The 17349-nt window shown below is 48.6% G+C and overlaps 1 pseudogene; it reads left to right on the top strand.

Moving 5' to 3' along the window:
- Positions 1-1840: 1840 nt before the first annotated feature.
- Positions 1841-14626, top strand: LOC140219809 (uncharacterized; annotated as a pseudogene).
- The last annotated feature ends 2723 nt before the right edge of the window (positions 14627-17349 follow it).

Consider the following 17349-nt stretch of genomic DNA (forward strand, 5'->3'; position numbering starts at 1 on the left):
CTTGGAAGTCATTGACAGACGCGGCGGCCATTGTCTGCAGGGTCAACACTGGAATGATGCGGCGCCTGCTCAGGGCAGGACCCGCGTCTGCGAGAACCCTCTCACCTCGGTGTGGTCAGTGAAAGCTGTGCGGAAGTGAGTGCGTAAACCCTCCTCCTCAAAGGCGGGTCGGCTACGATGACTTTGGGCGCTCCGTTTGGTCGAACGGCCGTTTTCCCTCACCTAGGTATCTAGGGTGGACAGAGTGTATTTGAGGAGCCGTTGGCGGCTCCTGAGTCTGCATTCTTCTCTCACTCATGTTAGACTGCTCAACTGTAATGTTCTCATGTAAATGCTGTAAATAAATCCCATATTCCTCGTTCTCGATTAGAACAAGTCTCTCCCTTTAACAATGTCCTCAGAGTGGATAAGTTGGACGACGGCATGGGTGAGCTACCATCTGTTTCATGCCCGACCCCAACTATCACAACTGGCTGACAGCCCTGCGACGGACGCACTTTGTGACGTGGTGCTGTGTCTGCGGTGAGTGCCTGGGTCTTGCTTTGACTCTGTAGGCTTCATTTTGTGGTTCTGTTTAGAGCAGTAGGGAAGCTGGATTGTTGGTTGATAGCTAGGTTGTGTTTACCTAGGTAGGTTTAGCGAGCAGGATCAAGGCAGTAAAGCAGCAATCATGGAGGTAAGGACACTGCTGAGAGACGAATTGTTGCTTGTTGGTGAGGAACTGGGCCTAGAGGTACGCAAGGAAATGCTAAAATCGGAGTTATTGCAGCTAATTTCCGATCAGGCTAGTGAGGAGGACATTGAAATTGGGTTACAACTTTTTAGGGAATGAGAAGAACGGGAGATAGAAGAACGCGAGAAAGAACGCGAGTTAAGAAAAATGCAACTTGAACTGAAAAGCAAATGTTTGGAGTTGTCTCAAGGAAGTGTAGGGGCTCTGGGACGATCAAGTGAGGCCGAATCATACCGCATGTACAGGCTGTTAAAGCCATTTGAGGTCGGGAATGACATAGGCTTGTTCCTAGGAAATTTCGAAAGGACTTGGGAGAAGATGAACTTCGGTCCCAGTACATGGTCACAACGGTTGCTGTCTATGTTGCCGTGTGAGGCTGCGGAAGTAATCGCCAGACTCAGTGCGCAGGATGCATATGATTATGCAAAGGTTAAGGCTAGTGTTTGGGAAAAGTACCACCTTTCAGCCGGAGCTTTTCGGCAAAGGTTTAGACGCACAGGCAAGAAGGATAGCGAGGGATATCCGGAGTTTGCATATAGTTTAAAGTCAAACCTAGTCAAGTGGCTGAAAAGTGCGGAAGCGTACAAGAGCAGAGATATGATTATTGACTGCATCAGTCTAGAGCAGTTTTACAGAAGCATCCCACAATCTGTGAAGCCGTGGGTGCAAGACAGAGAAAATGTAAACGCTGTGGAAAGGGCGGCTGAATTAGCCGAAGAGTACGCAACGCGTAGAAAGCTGAACGCCGAGAACGGAAATTGGGACGGTCGAAATGGGCCGCGGAAATCATTTCCGTTCAAAAAGGGGTTCGCAGACATGACAACCCGAACGTGTAGACGTGGAGGAAAAGCCCTAAGAAAAGAGCGAGGAGAAGTCTAACGGGGAAACCGTACAAAAAGAGCAGAAAAGAAAGTTCGAATCTTTCAGACCGATCCGCTGCCATAAGTGCCACAAACTGGGACATATCGCTCTAAACTTCGGGAAGCCTAGCTTAGTTTTCTCCTACGTGGATGAAAAAGACGAGAATATGGAACTTATAAGACCATATCATCACGACCTGCAAGTTAATGGCAAACCATGCAGGGTGCTGGAAGGCAGTGCCGAACGATGGACATTGTCCATCCGTCTTACGTGACGGTAGATGATTTCACTAGAGAAGTAGCATGGATTAAACAGGTTGTAGAAGAACACAGTGTGTGTCTGCCCATGGCCGAAGTCAAGATCAGTGGACCATTCGGAGAGCTAGTGATCGAAGCTGCAGTTTCCAAATTCTTGCCGCTGCAGTACCGTTACATTTTTTTTTCGAATCGGTCGGATCAGTTACTGCGTGACAAAGGGCTTAAACAGGAAGAGGGCATTGAGGGCACAGTACATGCATTGACGCGAGCCCAAGCTCGTAAAATCGCGTCCCTTTTAGCTGAAAATGCAAAAGCTGCTCCAGCGAAAGTAGCAAAACAGGTAACTTCAGTAACCAAATCCGAGCTAGGCTCGAGGGATCCGAAAACGGTTGAGGAATCACTGCCACCTGACCAGCTCAATTAGAGCATATCACTAGGGTGTCGAAGTTCACGCCTGCCGGAAGAGCCAGCTGACGCACTCGCAAGCGAGATAGGATCATTCCTATCACCGGGCTCAAAGAACTTTGACCAGCTCTTACTTGTCGACAGATAGTCACTGGCAGCCGAGCAAAAGGAGGATGACAGCTTAGCTAAACTACATCACACAGCTAAAGCAGGCATTGCTAGGCGCGACCTGACGATACACGAGAGAGGAGGATTGTTCTATCGGCACTACAAAGACCGAAAGGGCAGGATTCCGGATCAGTTAGTGGTACCTACTAAGTACCGGGAGGACCTTTTGAGTCTCTGTCATGGAAATGGGTGGTCTGGCCACCTAGGAATAAACAAATCAAAGGAAAGATTGCTTATGGAATACTACTGGCCTGGCTGTTTCAAAGAAGTAGAAAACATTATAAGATCATGCGATGCCTGCCAGCACTCGGGTAAACCAGGAGAAACCTGGAAAGCTCCACTAAAGATAGCGCCCTTAATAACAGAACCTTTCAGACGACTTGCGATAGACACGGTAGGGCCTCTACCAAAGACAAAGACGGGGTACCGGTACTTGTTTTCCATGCTGTATCCGGCTACAAAGTTTCCAGAAGCAATCCCTCTGAAATAACTCAGCTCCACCGAAGTAGTAGACGCGCTTTTGACAGTATTCGCACGAATTGGATTTCCAGCCGAAATTCTGGCGGATCAAGCGTCAATATTAACCAGCGCACTGACTTCTACATTACTACAAAAGTGAGGGGTAAAGTTGATACACAGTTCCGTCTATCACCCTCAGTCAAATAGTGTAGAGAGGTGGCATTCAGCGATTAAGCGAGTTTTGCGGACGCTATGTTACGAGCACACGGAGGACCGGGAGAACTGACTTCCTGCCGCTTTGTTTGCTTTGCAAACGGCTCCTCATGATTCTACAGGGTTCTCGCCAGCAGAACTAGTGTATGGGAGGGCACTCCGTTCTCCACTAAGACTGTTAAGGGAGATGTGGGAGGAGAGAGTCCAACAGTGGTCGAATTCGTGCTAAATCTGCTAGAACGGCTAATTGCAACCCGAGAATTGGTCGAAAAGAATATGGGAGTAGCTCAAAAGAACGCCAACTTCCATTACGACAAGAATGCAAGGCTTCGTACGTTTCACGCGGATGCCAGGTAATGATCCTCAAAGTTTCAAGAAAGAATGAGTTTCAAGTTCACTGGGACGGGCCCGTTAAAGTGTTTCACAAGCTTTCCGACACTAATTATGCTCTGAAAAAGCCCGGTCGCAGGAAGGAGGTGAGGATATACCACTGCAATTTGATGAAGCCGTACGTAGAGGGGAGTGGAGTCGTTAATTGTACCATCAAATAGCTGGATGACACTAGTACCAAGTTTAATGAGTATAAGGCGACCTACAACTCTGAAATTAGCCTAGAAGAAGTAGTAAAACATTCGGCAAGGTCGCACACTCTTAGACGCGAGCAGCTAGATGAGCTAAAAGGGATGTTAGGGGAATATCTTGACAGATTCAGCGATCGGCCAGGTAGAACCGAACTAATAACGCATGAAATAGAGCTGACAACAACCGAACCAGTAAGATCAAAGCCTTATTAGGTGTCTCCACGACAGAGAGAAATTATGGAGGCAGAGATACAGCGCATGCTAGAGTTGGGAGTTATTGAGCCTGCTGAGAGTGACGACACGTCACCACTAATACTTGTAAAGCCCCTAACAAAGACACTCGTCCACGCGTTGACTACAGGAAATTAAATGCCCTCACTAGGGATCAGCTGTACCTGATACCAAACATTGAGGAACGACTCGCAAGAGTTAACGCTCCTAAATACATTTCAACTATAGATCTCTTGCGGGGACACTGGACACTGAACACTGCGGGGACACTGCGGGGACACAGAAAGTGCCCGCTGCTATGCCGCATTTATTTCACCTGTAGGCACTTTTCGGCCTCTCGCCCTCAGCTCCGGGCTGAAGAACGCGCGTTTTAGCTTTTATATGTTAATGGATATTGTCCTAAAAGACTTACAGGAGTTCGCCTTGCCATATATTGATGATGTAGATATTTTTGCGGACGGCTGGGAACAGCACGTATCGCACCTCAAACAGATGTTCTCACGGTTAGGAAGCCGGCTTAACGATGAAGGCGGAAAGGTGTAGGTTTGGCTGCTCGCACGTTACTTATCTGGGCCATGTTGTCAGTCAGGGCACGAGACGGCCGGCCGTGCTGGAAATAGTTACGATTGGAGATTTTTCTCAGCCGCGCACGAAAACAGACATTCCTTCAATTTTGGGACTTGCGGTATACTAACAGAACATAATCCTAACGGAACATTGCGAATTACTCGCAAATGGCAAGTCCTTTAACGGAGGCCCTCCGAAAAGACAGCACCAAGTAACCTGCACTGGGATAAAGACAAAGAGAACGCTTTCCAAGGTTTGAAAACGCTATTGGTGTCTCGATGGATGGATGGATGGATGTTATGAGCGTCCCCTTTGGAACGGGGCGGTGGGTTGCGCCACCAAGCTCTTGCTACTATGCTGCCTAATATCCTACCTAGGTTAACCAATGAAAAAAAAAACACTATGAACTACCGCGTCCAAACTTTCTTATCCCCTATTGCGAATTGTGCTTTTGTACGTCTCCGTCTTTTGTCGTTTCCCTACTTTTCTTCCACCAATCCTCCAATCGCCTCTTACTAATGTCTATTGCGGACCAGTTTGCTTTACCACTGCTCCCGCTGAACCCAAGGGCTTCAAGGAGGCCAGTGGTGCCTAAATCGACCGCTGGGTAGACGTCCTCACATTCTAATAAAATATGCTCCGTCGTTTCCCTAGCTTTACCGCAGCAAGCACATGCTTCTTCTTCCTTCTTATATCTCGCTTTATAGGTGCGTGTTCTAAGGCATCCCGATCTCGCTTCGAAAAGTAATGAGCTTCCCTTTGAGTTATCATAAATGGTTTCTTTCCTGATTTTGTTTTTTCCTCTTAAGTAGTTACTCATGGCAGGTTTCTTTTCCATTGCCGCCACCCATGAGATTAATTCAGCCTCTCTGACTTTCCGCTTGACCTTCCTTGTTGCTGTGTTGCCCACCCCACAGGCCGCATACTTGCTGGTAAGCTTCCTAGTACTTTTCCTCCACTGTGAATCAATGTTTTGCCTGTACAGATACCTGAACACTCTCCCGGCCCATTCACTTTCTTCCATATTCCTCAGCCGTTCTTCATACTCAATTTTACTGCGAGCTTCCCTCACTTCAAAACTAGTCCAGCCCATATCCCCCTGCACAGCTTCATTTGTAGTCTTCCCGTGAGCGCCCAATGCGAGGCGACCCACTGACCTTTGGTTCTCGTCGAGTCCTGATTGTACCCCTGATTTAAAGCAAACAACCGCATTTCCAAAAGTAAGTCCTGGAACCATTACCCCTTTCCACATACCTCGGAGGACCTCGTACCTATTGTATCCCCATAGCGCTCTGTGCTTCATTATGGCTGCATTTCTCTTCCCCTTGACTGTTATGGTTTTTTCCTGTGTTTCCATATATCCATTGTCTTCGTTTATCCATATACCAAGGTATTTATATTCTGTTACCCGAGGTATTTCTTGGCCCTGTATCTCCACTGTCTGTTCACTGTTTTCATCGAATACCATAACACCTGATTTTCTAACACTAAATTTCAAACCTAAATTGTTGCCTTCCTGTCCACAGATATTAGCCAGACGTTGCAAATCGCTTTGCTTGTTAGCGAGCAACACAATGTCGTCCGCATAAAATAAACCTGGGAGTTGCTGCTCTATTACTGTACCTGCCTGTTTGTATGTGAGATTAAACCCGATATTACTTCCTTCCAGCGCCCTCTCCATCCTCACCATGTACATCATAAACAGCAGCGGGGATAAAGGGCACCCTTGCCTCAGTCCCTTGTTGATATGAACTTTCTCCGTGCTCTTCATCCCTTCCCATTCAATGCAAACGGTATTTTCTAGGTAAATCTCTCTGAAAAGCTGTATACAATCGTTACCTAAGCCTTCCCCTTCCAGAATATCCCACAAAATGTCGCGGTCTACGTTGTCGTAGGCTCCTGTAATGTCTAAAAAGGCCACATACAACGGTCTGTTTTCTGCTTTTGATATTTCAATACACTGAGTAAGAACAAACAAGTTATCGTCCAAACGCCTACCTATTCTGAAGCCATTCTGAAGCTCTCCTAAAATGCCATTATTCTCAGTCCATGTTTGAAGCTTTAATTTGATTGCCTGCATTGCTAGCCTGTATATTACCGATGTAATGGTCAACGGTCTATACGAGTGAATTCTGTCTTTCTCCCCCTTACCTTTATAAATTAAATTCATTCTACTTTGTTGCCAACTGTCTGGTATCCGTCTATCTTTTAAAGTTTTTTCCACTGCTTTCACCAGAGCTTCCTTACTTTTTGGTCCTAGTTCACTTGTCAGCTTAACGGGAACCTCGTCTAGCCCTGTGGCTGTGCGCTTAGGAATTTTCTCTTCCGCTTTCTTCAAGTTTAAATTTGTCAGAACCAGCTCCTTTTCCTGGGTCTCTTTCATGCTCTTTTTTTCCTCAAATACAACCTCGTCATTGCCTTGGAAAGATTTGGCTGTTATTTTTCGGATGTAATTTATTGCCGCTTCTCCTTCCAGTCTGCTGTCATCTTCGTCTAGGATATGTTGTTGTATTGTTGTTGACTTCCTGCCTAATAATTTTATGTGGTTCCAAAATATTCTAGGTGCGGCCTTCTTTTTCTCACGTATTTCTGACAACCAACGTTGACTTTCACCTTTTAATTTTGCTTGCGCCAGTATTTGAACCATAGACTTTTTCTCCCGGTATATTTCCCATTTACTAGTTACTTCATCCTGTGACAACTGCGCCTTCTTTGCCTGCCTGTGCTCTCGAGATGCTTTCTGTCGTTCGGCGATCGCTTCTCGTATCTCCTTGTTCCACCAGCTTTTTGGTTTCTTTTTTCCTTTCCAACGAACATGTTGTTTCTCTTTCCGTATTTCTGTCGTTATTACACTTAGAAGCTCACCATATTCCCACTCTTTACTTCGCCATTTGCCAAGTTCTTCCTCAACTCTAGGGATTGTATTTGCTATTTGGTCAGCGTTCAAATTTGGACTGGCCATTTTGCTCTCCTTGCTCTCTTTCCCAACTACATATCCCATTTTCAATATGATGCGTTTATGGTCACTCCCTATGCTATTAAGCCCTTCCTCATCGATGACCATTTCTCTCAACTTATCATGAATTCCTTCTGTCATCAGACAGTAATCAATGGTTGATTGCCGGTCTCCCACTTCCCACGTGACCTGTCCTTCACACTTAGGCCCTGTATTCACGATCACGAGGTTATGTTGCTCACAAAGGTCCAGCATTAACTTCCCGTTATTGTCGGTATAGCCATCTAAATCCTGTATGTGGGCATTCATGTCACCTAATAGGACAATTTCATCACCACTTCCGAAACCCTTAATATCAGCGCTTATGCATTCCACTAACTCTTTATTCTTCTCTGTGCAATTTTTTCCGGTCCACAAATACGTAACACCCAGCCAAGTTTCTTTCCCACTCATTGTACCTGATAACCAAAGATGGTCTTGACATTTTGAATTTACTCTTTTCCATTTGGCTCCCTGATGGATGAGCGTTCCGACTCCCCCTCCCTTTCTTTCCGACTTAGTTCTGTTGCACCCTTCCCAAACATAATTCTGAATAACTGGCGGCTCTTCTGAGTCTCTAAGGTGCGTTTCTGTAACCGCATACACCCCTATTTGTTCTCTGTGTAACTGCTCCTCAATCTCTGCCCACTTTTCCTTTCTTCTGCCGCCCTGCATGTTTATGTAGCCTATTGCATGGCGAGCTCTTTTTCTTGTTTTCCTCCTTTTTCTATTATCGACGGCGATGCTCTTCTGATATTCCCCTAGGGGACCTTCTTCATTACTATCTACTCTGACCTCCTGAGCGCCTGCCGGCCCCCTAAATAAGCAACAGCGCGACCACCAAGTCGCCAACCCACTTCTCGTGCTAACCTGTAATTGAAGTGGATCCCGTCTCGTTTAAAACCACCACAACTTCTCACTTCCCTGTTTACTTCGACAACCTCGAAGCCTTTCTCTCGGCTCATTTTCCAGATTGCCTCATTAACAGCCACTACGGCTCTTTGTACGTGACTGTCACGCACAGGCACCTCCGGTACCGTGCACACCACGATCTGCACCTGAGGGGATAGCTCACGCAAGTCGTCCACCCCCTTTGCCAAGCGCTGGGCTAGTCCTGGCCCTTTCCTGTTTAGGACGTCATTTAGCCCACCTGCTACTATGACGAGGTTGCGCACGTGGGCATTTTCCGCGAGCTTTTCTCTTGCTCGCTCCATGATAGAACCAAGTGTGCGCCCTGAAAATGTCCCTACCGCCACTCTTCTGTCGCCTTTCACCCTCTCCACTATTGCTTTTGAGCACCCAGCCAGGTTTGAATCGCCAGCGATAATGACCATTTCACTCTCTCCTACCTCTCCCGGCTTCCCTTAGTCATTTTTTGCGTGATTCGGACTCGACAAGGGGGATTGTCCCCTGGGCCCTTGCTTTTTCCGCGTAGCGGCCTCAAGGTAGGTGCTGCTCTTTCCAGCAAACCCTTCATCACCCTGCCTGCGTTCGACGTATTTCTCTGACCCTGCCTCGCGTGTCGCGTCGGGGGTGTGCGTTCCATTGTGACGCGCATTGTCGTTCACAATGGCGGCCCTGTTCAGCTTTTCCTCGGCTGCTTCAAGCCTTTTTTCAACTACCTTCCGTGCCTCACGCTCACTGTTTAGCTCATTTTTGAGCTCTTGCACCTGTTTGAGAAGCTCTTCCTGGAAAGCCTCCATATTCTGCAGCCTAGTATCGACATCACATTGTGTGCCGGTTGTTTCGACGCCCTCTCCATTCTCACCCGCTCCTCATCTGCCTTGAGGAACCCCCCCCCCCCCCCCGTACTGCCTGCTTTACCGGCTTTCTCGCCATGTATTGCACGGCTTTTTGCAAATACTATAATACTATATCAATGCAGAGCACGTGCCTTTTAGAAAAAAAAACGATACGCACAGGATCCAAATCCTCAAAATGCCGCAAAGCAACTGTCACCACTGTTTCAAAAATAAATAATGTCGCGGAGACCGAAGGTATGCCACGCTCTCGCACGCGCTCAACCACGCGGCCACGCTCTCACTTTTCTACCAAACACGCACAGTAAAACCGCTAATAGCTATTTGTCTTGCCACTTCCAAGCTACTAGTTAAAGACTACAAACACTTAACGTCCCACCCGGCTGCACGTGTTGGAACACGTGGCACGAAAGGACGCTCTAATCATCCTGCAAAACAAATTTACACGAAGCACACCCGCGCACCCGAAATACGAGAGACAAAAAAGAGAAAGAAAAGGAAAACCCCCCAATTACTATCTAAATGCAAAAAACCAGCAAATAAAAAACAGAAGCAAGCTCAAAGCATGCACAAAAACTTATGATTTCGTCGTCGCCACGGAGCCCCGAAAAGCATGTCCATCCGCCACAAAATCCGCCACGAAAACCCGTTGTAGGTCCTGCGCTACGCGCGCCAGACTACACAAATAAATTCATAGTTCTGCGACGCAAGCGACAGAGGTATGGGCGTGGTGCTTAGTCAGGTCGGCGACGATGAGAAACAACGTATCCTCTATGCCAGCCGTAAACTAATTGTAAGAGAGGAAAACTACAGCGCTTCAGTGAAGGAGTGTGCTTGTTTAGTTTGGGCAGCGAAGAAGTTGTGTTATTTGTACGGAGCTAGGTTCATCGTCGAGACCGACCACTGTCCTCTGACGTGGCTCAATCAAATGTCACACAAAATTGGCCACTTGCTCCGACGGAGCCTCGCTGTCCAAGAGTATAACTACTCCATTAGATCTGAGAAGGGAAAGTTGCATAGCAATGAGGATAGTTTGAGCAGGCTAATTTGAATTCTGCGTTTAAGGATCCCGCCTAAATTTTGGGGCTGTTATTCTTAATTTTGTTAAGCCAAGAAGATCCCCTCTGATTTAGCAGGAATCCATCCATGATTGCTCAATTTGGGAGCACGAAATCACTTCAAAATTGGCGTCGCGAAATGCAGCATTTTTTTGTTTCTGCACTTATGTGTTCTTTGAAGCCTAGCGGGTCTAAAGTGAGACCCATGATACGTCATTTCGGCGCAGAGCCATGTTGTGAGGTTCGCTTTGCAGTTGCCTGTCCTTGTCGGATGTTTTGGGGCGGTGTCATCATTTCACAGCTGGTTGCTTCAAGCCAAGGCATTCTCCCTTGCCACCAGCCATTCTCTTCCTGCCCAGCGGTTATCAGCACTGGCCAATAAAGATTTTCGGGGCCCCTTAGGAGCTGTTACCAACGGCCTGCAAGGGTACCGACGTATAAAGTTTTCCCAGCCAGCTGCAGCTGCGGAGGTGGCGAGCTTCCCAGAACCGAGTTTGGAACCTTTTCCCACCTGCTGCGGCGGCTCGTTTTGTAGGGACGACGATGTGCCGCATCAACGCCCCCTCGGCGCCACTATGACTAAACGTGGTCGGCGGACCAAGTATTGTTAGTGGATTCGCCGTGGCCGCTACGGCTTGTTAGAAGTGGTTGAAATCCTGGGAGCATTTGTCTTGCGGCCGTCTCACGGGGCTTAGAAGTCATGGACAGACGCGGCGGCCATTGCCTGCAGGGTCAACACTGGGATGAGGAGGCGCCTGCTCGGGGCAGGACCTATGTCTGCAAGAACCCTTTCACCTCGTTGTGGTCAGTGAAACCTGTGCGGTAGTGAGTGCGTAAACCCTCCCCCTCAACGGCGGGTCGGCTACGATGATTTTGGACGCTCCGTTTTGTCAAACGGCCGTTTTTCTCTCACCTAAGGATCTAGGGAGGGCAGAGTGCATTTAAGAAGCCGTTGGCGGCTCCTCAGTCTGCATTCCTCTTTCAGTCATGTTAGACTGATGAACTGTAACGTTCTCATGTAAATAGTGTAAATAGATGCCATATTCCGCGTTCGCGATGAAAACAAGTCTCGCCCTTCAATAATGTCCTCAGCGTGGATAAGTTGGACGACGCAATGGGCCAGCTACCATGTATTTCATGCCCGACCCCAACCATACCAATACACTCTGGGTGGCTGTCTTCACTTGGGCATTGCCTTATGAGTGCTCGACAAATTGGGGCTCACGTGATCATACCGTCGGCGCATGGTCTGCGCCTTCTCTCTCTCTCTCTCTTATTTCTCGTTACACTGACTGCATTACAAGCACAGGCAAGTTACGAAAATTGCTTTTAAAACTACTATTAGTCAATTTAATGTGATTTATAGGCCTCTTACAGTTCACAAGGTGGCCACTGAATGTGCATTAGACTGATTTATTTATAGTGTTTCGCGTTACTTACCCTTTTCAGGGTACAGTTTGTTCAAGAGAAACGAGATGGTGCTTTCGGGGGTGCTCCGCACGTCGCCTCAGCGACAGCGCCCGAATACGAAACCATTACCGCTTCCACCTTGCATCTGTGCGATCAGCTGTTGGAAATGCAAGTGAGCTTTCGCTAGTGCACTGTGCTCCAGTCATGCCGGAGTGGATCATGCGGATTGAAGGCGTGTGCAGCAGTTGGCTGCAAACATATAGACTGGTATATTAAGGAGTGGAACCAATCCGTGTAGCCAACTTCGCGGGCCGTTGCTGCAACTGTCCGTATGTGTTACCGGTGCTTTAAGACGTACGGCTTCCTTCGAGGATACAGAAATTTGCTCATTCGCCACTGTTGTATTCCTAACCTTCAATGAAAGTGATTCAGCCCCGGAACGTCGGCAAGAGTGAGTACGGCTCACTAAACAACGACAAAGAACTCGTGCCGCGTCCTGTCATAGTACGTTTCGCCCAAAGTATCTACATACGTCTGCATGAACAGGCACGGAATCTTACGCCCACTCTATGACCAACGTGTCACTTATTGAATGGTTGCACCTTTCAATATATGCGCACCATATACGCAAATAAATGGCGGACTACACCGATAGTGCCCGAATGATCGAAGCTGAATGTTTCGTGGCGGTCCACAAGAGCCAGCGAGTTAGTAGACTTAATACGTCTCTACAAGGTATTACAATGTACAAAATGGCCCTGCTTCAATGTTTGCGCGCAGCAAGAACAAATCTATCGGAACTAAGCACACCGGCGAGCGATTAGGCTGAAATAATCAGATAGTTACCGAACCAAGGAAATTCACCGAGTCAGAAATGTGACAAGGTGCTGCTTCACAATATTTACCAAATAAACGATGAGAAAAACGCACTAGTCATAATTGATTTCATGAGCGGAAATTTTGATAGCTTAGAATACATATTCAGCCTCACTTTTAAAACAAGCGCCATCTACGCAGCTCGCATCATTTGGACATAGCTTAATCAGCCTCCAAAGCGCTTTTGCATGTTCTCTGAAGCTGTGGCCAAAGCTTCATGTCGTGCACCCAGTCAGCGTCCACGACGTCTCCCAAAAGAGAAGTTTGCTAAGCCGCACCGGCGCCATAAACACCCGTTGTAAACGGCGCAGGCAACGGAGGCAATCGAAGCAAGCAATGGAGGCGTCACCACGTGATCAAACATGACAGCGCCCACAGGATCGTCGCGAAAAAGGTCAATACCACGAGGAAACGCCTCACCTCCTCTTTCCTCTAGATTGGATTGGCGCGGCTCATTGCGTGCTTGCGCTCGCATTTCCGAACACAAATTGGTGTGTACCTGGTTATTGTAAGGCTTTCAACATATCGCTCGTTTCTCTTGCTAAAGGAATGCTGCAAGACGAAGTCAGTATCGGCTAGCGCAGAAGTGGTTTGCCTCACGCTTACCGTATAAGCAGGCTGGAATCCCGAAAAACACTAATACAAGCAAAGGTCCAGAAAACTACGGATTATTTTCTTTACCTTTGTGATGTGCTTTCATACCGGGTAGCACCAAGCGATCCATGACTTCTAACAAACTCAAGAACCGGTCTTTGCAGCGCACGTGGCCGTTAATTGACTGCCACCCCATTCATGTCAGTTGGGATTCCCGCAGCGGTACAGTTGCCCTGGACACGCCGATGACGAGGTGGCGATTCACTTTTTCACAATACCTTTTATCTTTTGCGTGTGAGCGCCGTGATGGGGTCTAGAAAGTTCACGCTGTGGCTGGCTGTATCCCTGTGCAGACTGAAGCTCGCCCTGTTAGTATCCACTAAATCCAGAATACAGTTGTATGCAGCCCATTCGTAAAAATGGCCCACGTGTGAACATTGGCTGCAGTAATGGGGCCTCGCATCGCCGCGTCTCATCGGTTGACCTTGAAGAGTCGCAGCTCCCCTGTGGTTGTGCAGACCATACCGAAGACCCATCGTTCACCTGCAATTTTCGCGACTCGGTGGAACGTTGTCGCCCGTCATCAGGGGCCTCTATTGTGCTTTTGCTTGCCGCGAAAAAGGCACTCGTCAATCTGCTCGATCTTCACGGGACCACAGAGCGGAGGTTGCGCCAGCAGATAGTTGCTCACGACACAAGGGCGTAGTTCCTCCGGTCACCGATGGCGGGCTCCGACAGAGGAAACAAACACGTTGGCGGGCTAGTTGCTTAGAATCCATGGTAGAGTGATAAGCGCGACTGTACGAGGACGCTGGAAGAAACACATACACAGACACAGCACTTCCATCGAAGCAAGCAATGGACGCGTCACCACGTGATCAAACATCACAGCGCTGTGTCTGTGTATGTTTTTTTTTCTTCTTCCTGGTACAGTCGCGCTTATACACTCTACCAGAGGAAACAAATTGCAAGTCATCTCCTTCAACATCCACACGTCTACGCTTCTGCTCAAGCAGTACGTGAGCCAAATCCCTTGTCGCCTGGAGAGATTGACGTTTAGATGGCTGAGGTGGTCTGTGTTGGCGAAGTAACTTTCTTCGCCTCTCTTCCCGAGCAGTGCAGCGGCAAAGTATAACAGCGACAACTGCTTTCGGCCCCTGTTGCACCGCAAGGCAGCCTGGCGTCCAATCTGTCTTCCTGTATATAGAACCACTTCGCTTTCGTAGAGTGGCCCGTCCCGGTTGGTCGTACTTATGGGTCCTTGCAGGTCCCTCGTACTATGATGACCCCTCAGGACCTGGCCTGGGGCTGAGGCACAGTGAACGACAGTGCTTGAAGCCGAAGCGAACCAAAGTGATTTCACCAACTCTTTTTCCGCAGCCTAGTCACACCAATCTGTGCTCGGAAACCGTAATTTGCATCGCCACGCTGTCTCCGGCGACGAGGGTGTTCGGCTAACTCCTCGTACAGCCATCGCACTGACGTTTTGGAAAGGCGAAAATGATGCTGAAACTACGCAGGTGATGAAGATGAAAGGGTCCAGACAGTCATATTGTCGCTCGCTGCCACTGGATGTGATGACACGTGCTGCTGCTGCCGCCGCCATGTTCCCGAGTTCAACTCGGGGGGTTTCGTGATTGTACGAATTTGGAACGAGTTCGCCTGTCAATCAAAACCATAGGTCATGCCCCGCGCAATGCATTTAAGTCTTGTGGGCGCACCCGCCCCGGTTGGGCCACGCCCAACTTATTTTTCCACAACGGCGAAGCGGTGAAGAGCTTACTGGCGTATCTTGATCGCCAAAATAAAACACTCACAACACACTGTCACGGGTGATGTACTGATCACCACTATAAAAAATCACCGCCCGAGCACTTTGAGCAGGTGGTTAATCAGCGAAGCTGAAACGTGCGGCGCCGGTATTTATCACTGGGTTAATCCCGGCGGTTCATTAAACGATGCTTGGTAGGCTGCCGAATCCTCGGTACGCAGTTGCTACTTGCGCTCAGCTGCACGGGCCTCTTCTTGGTCCGGGCTACAGCATCGGCAAGGCGTAGGCGAGCCCGTTCCAGGTTTTGCTCACGGCGTTGCTGATCGAAAGCTGCCTGCTCCTCAGGAGTACGCGTGATGCGTGGCCTACCATTTCAGAGCCGGAGAGAAAATGCTGTGTGCGCGGTCGGCTGCAATGGAGAGAAACGACGTCACTACTAGCGCAGCCAATGGCGCACCTCTCTTTCTCTCTTTTTCTTCGCGCATAGGCATCGGGTTGCTCCGGAGGAGTTTTCGGCGTACAGGCGACAGTGAGACGGACGGACGAATCTGCTAGACATATATAGCTTCGCTTTAGAAAGAACGCGTCGACTGTAGCTCGCATATGCATATATCTTCTCGGGCTGTGATGGTTCCTCAACACGGTTTCAATGCCTGCATTGTGGCAACGTAGAACACAGCAAACTATTGGCACGTCACTGTAGCTGCGTGCAAGGCGTTGACGCGCCGGGGTTGACGAAGGTGCTGAGGAGTGCGTAGTGTTCTCGAAAGACAACGTATAGCACCTGTCGTTTGAGATGGCTGCTTTTCCATCGGCGAGGTATCGGAGCCGCAGTGTCGCAAACACGCTCAGCGTCGAGAATCGCTTACTTTTCTAGACACGGTGCGACGCCATTTCTTCATGACAAGCACCGTATACTGTTCAGATTCAATTCCTTTCTCCATTGAAAATCTCATTTCATGACTGCACGCAAGAGCTCTCATCTACCAAAATACGATTGCTGCGGTGTCGTTATCATATCCATCTGCGATCGCTGTTACCTCCAGCACAGGCAATCTGCAAGCACCCTGGAGTCCGCAGCACACTCAAATACTCCGTACGTGCGCAAAAAGGCACCTTCACTTGGCAAGCGATGACAAGTGATGAATTACGTCGCTGGGCAGCACGCTCTTATTCACAATGCATCGCTGTGGCTTCGCGCACACAGATAAACTGGTACATTTTCCCTGTGCTGCGTACCACGCACCCTAGAACACGTACCGTTGCGCCATTTTGCAGCGACAGCCATTTGTCCCGTCTCTATGGATAGAGTGTAGTATTTAGTAGGTAGAGCGGCGACCTTAATAGTCTCGCTGAAGCGCCTGCGGTAAACAATTACCGCGGCGCTGCGTTGCCGTTCTCCTATGGGGCGATCTTGTACGCGTTCCAAAATCGAACGGAGGCGGTCCGTTCTATAAGTCTCGAAATGGGCGGTCCGTTCCGTTGCGTTCGTCCGATAGCAGACGAGAAGGAATGATTCACAGCACATATCACATCACAATTGACGTCATGGCATTCGTCACGGTTCAAATTGACCAATCGTGTGCGGCTCGGTGGAACGGAACGCCTCCGTTCTATTTTGGAACGCGTACAAGATCGCACCCCTAGTAGACGGAGAATGGCCATTGATGCCATGACTGGCTTTATTGATAATAGCATTGCAGCGCCCCTGGCGGCGGTTCACCGTATGAACTCCCTTGTGCGTGCAACCCTCTAGAATGTATCCGGTTGTAAGCTTTCGCCTCACTGTCGCCACTGGCGGAAAAGAGTACGTAATTTAATTGTTCTCGCGACCACCATTTGTCATGAGATCTTTAGAGCATTCAAAACAAAAACCTAACCCTTAAAGGGGTGTTAGGATGGATAGTTGGGCGTGTTGGTTAAGCATGATCTGCCCTGTGTGTGTGTGTGTTTCTTCTTTGTCCTCCGTCATTTTAGCGCCTTCACTTCAGATCATTAAAGGGGTGGATACATGAAAATTTTCGTTCGTGCGTTCTTTGATTCATGCGTTGCGTACTGCTTCACTCTAAAAACTAAGGGAGTGCCGGGCACTCTCTTTGAGGGAGTAGCTGCTTTTCCCATATTTCACTCTCTTTTCGAGAGGAGATCGACCCTCTTTGAGAGAGAGTAGGTCAACTCCTACTGACAGAGTTTTGTTACTCCACCGCAAGGGATTGCTAGTACTCTTCCGCAGAGTGATAATACTCTTCCCACAGGGAGTGCTAGTACTCTTCCGCAGAGTGCTAATACTCTCCCCGCAGGGTTAATAGTACACCGCCAGACCGAGTACTTCTACTCCCCCAAACAGAGTGCTAGTACTCTTCCCAATACCCTCTTAGCCAAGTCCTGGTCACGCATGCAGGCAGAAAAT

The sequence above is a fragment of the Dermacentor andersoni genome, chromosome 1 (assembly GCF_023375885.2).
Source record: "Dermacentor andersoni chromosome 1, qqDerAnde1_hic_scaffold, whole genome shotgun sequence".
Classification (NCBI taxonomy): domain Eukaryota; kingdom Metazoa; phylum Arthropoda; class Arachnida; order Ixodida; family Ixodidae; genus Dermacentor; species Dermacentor andersoni.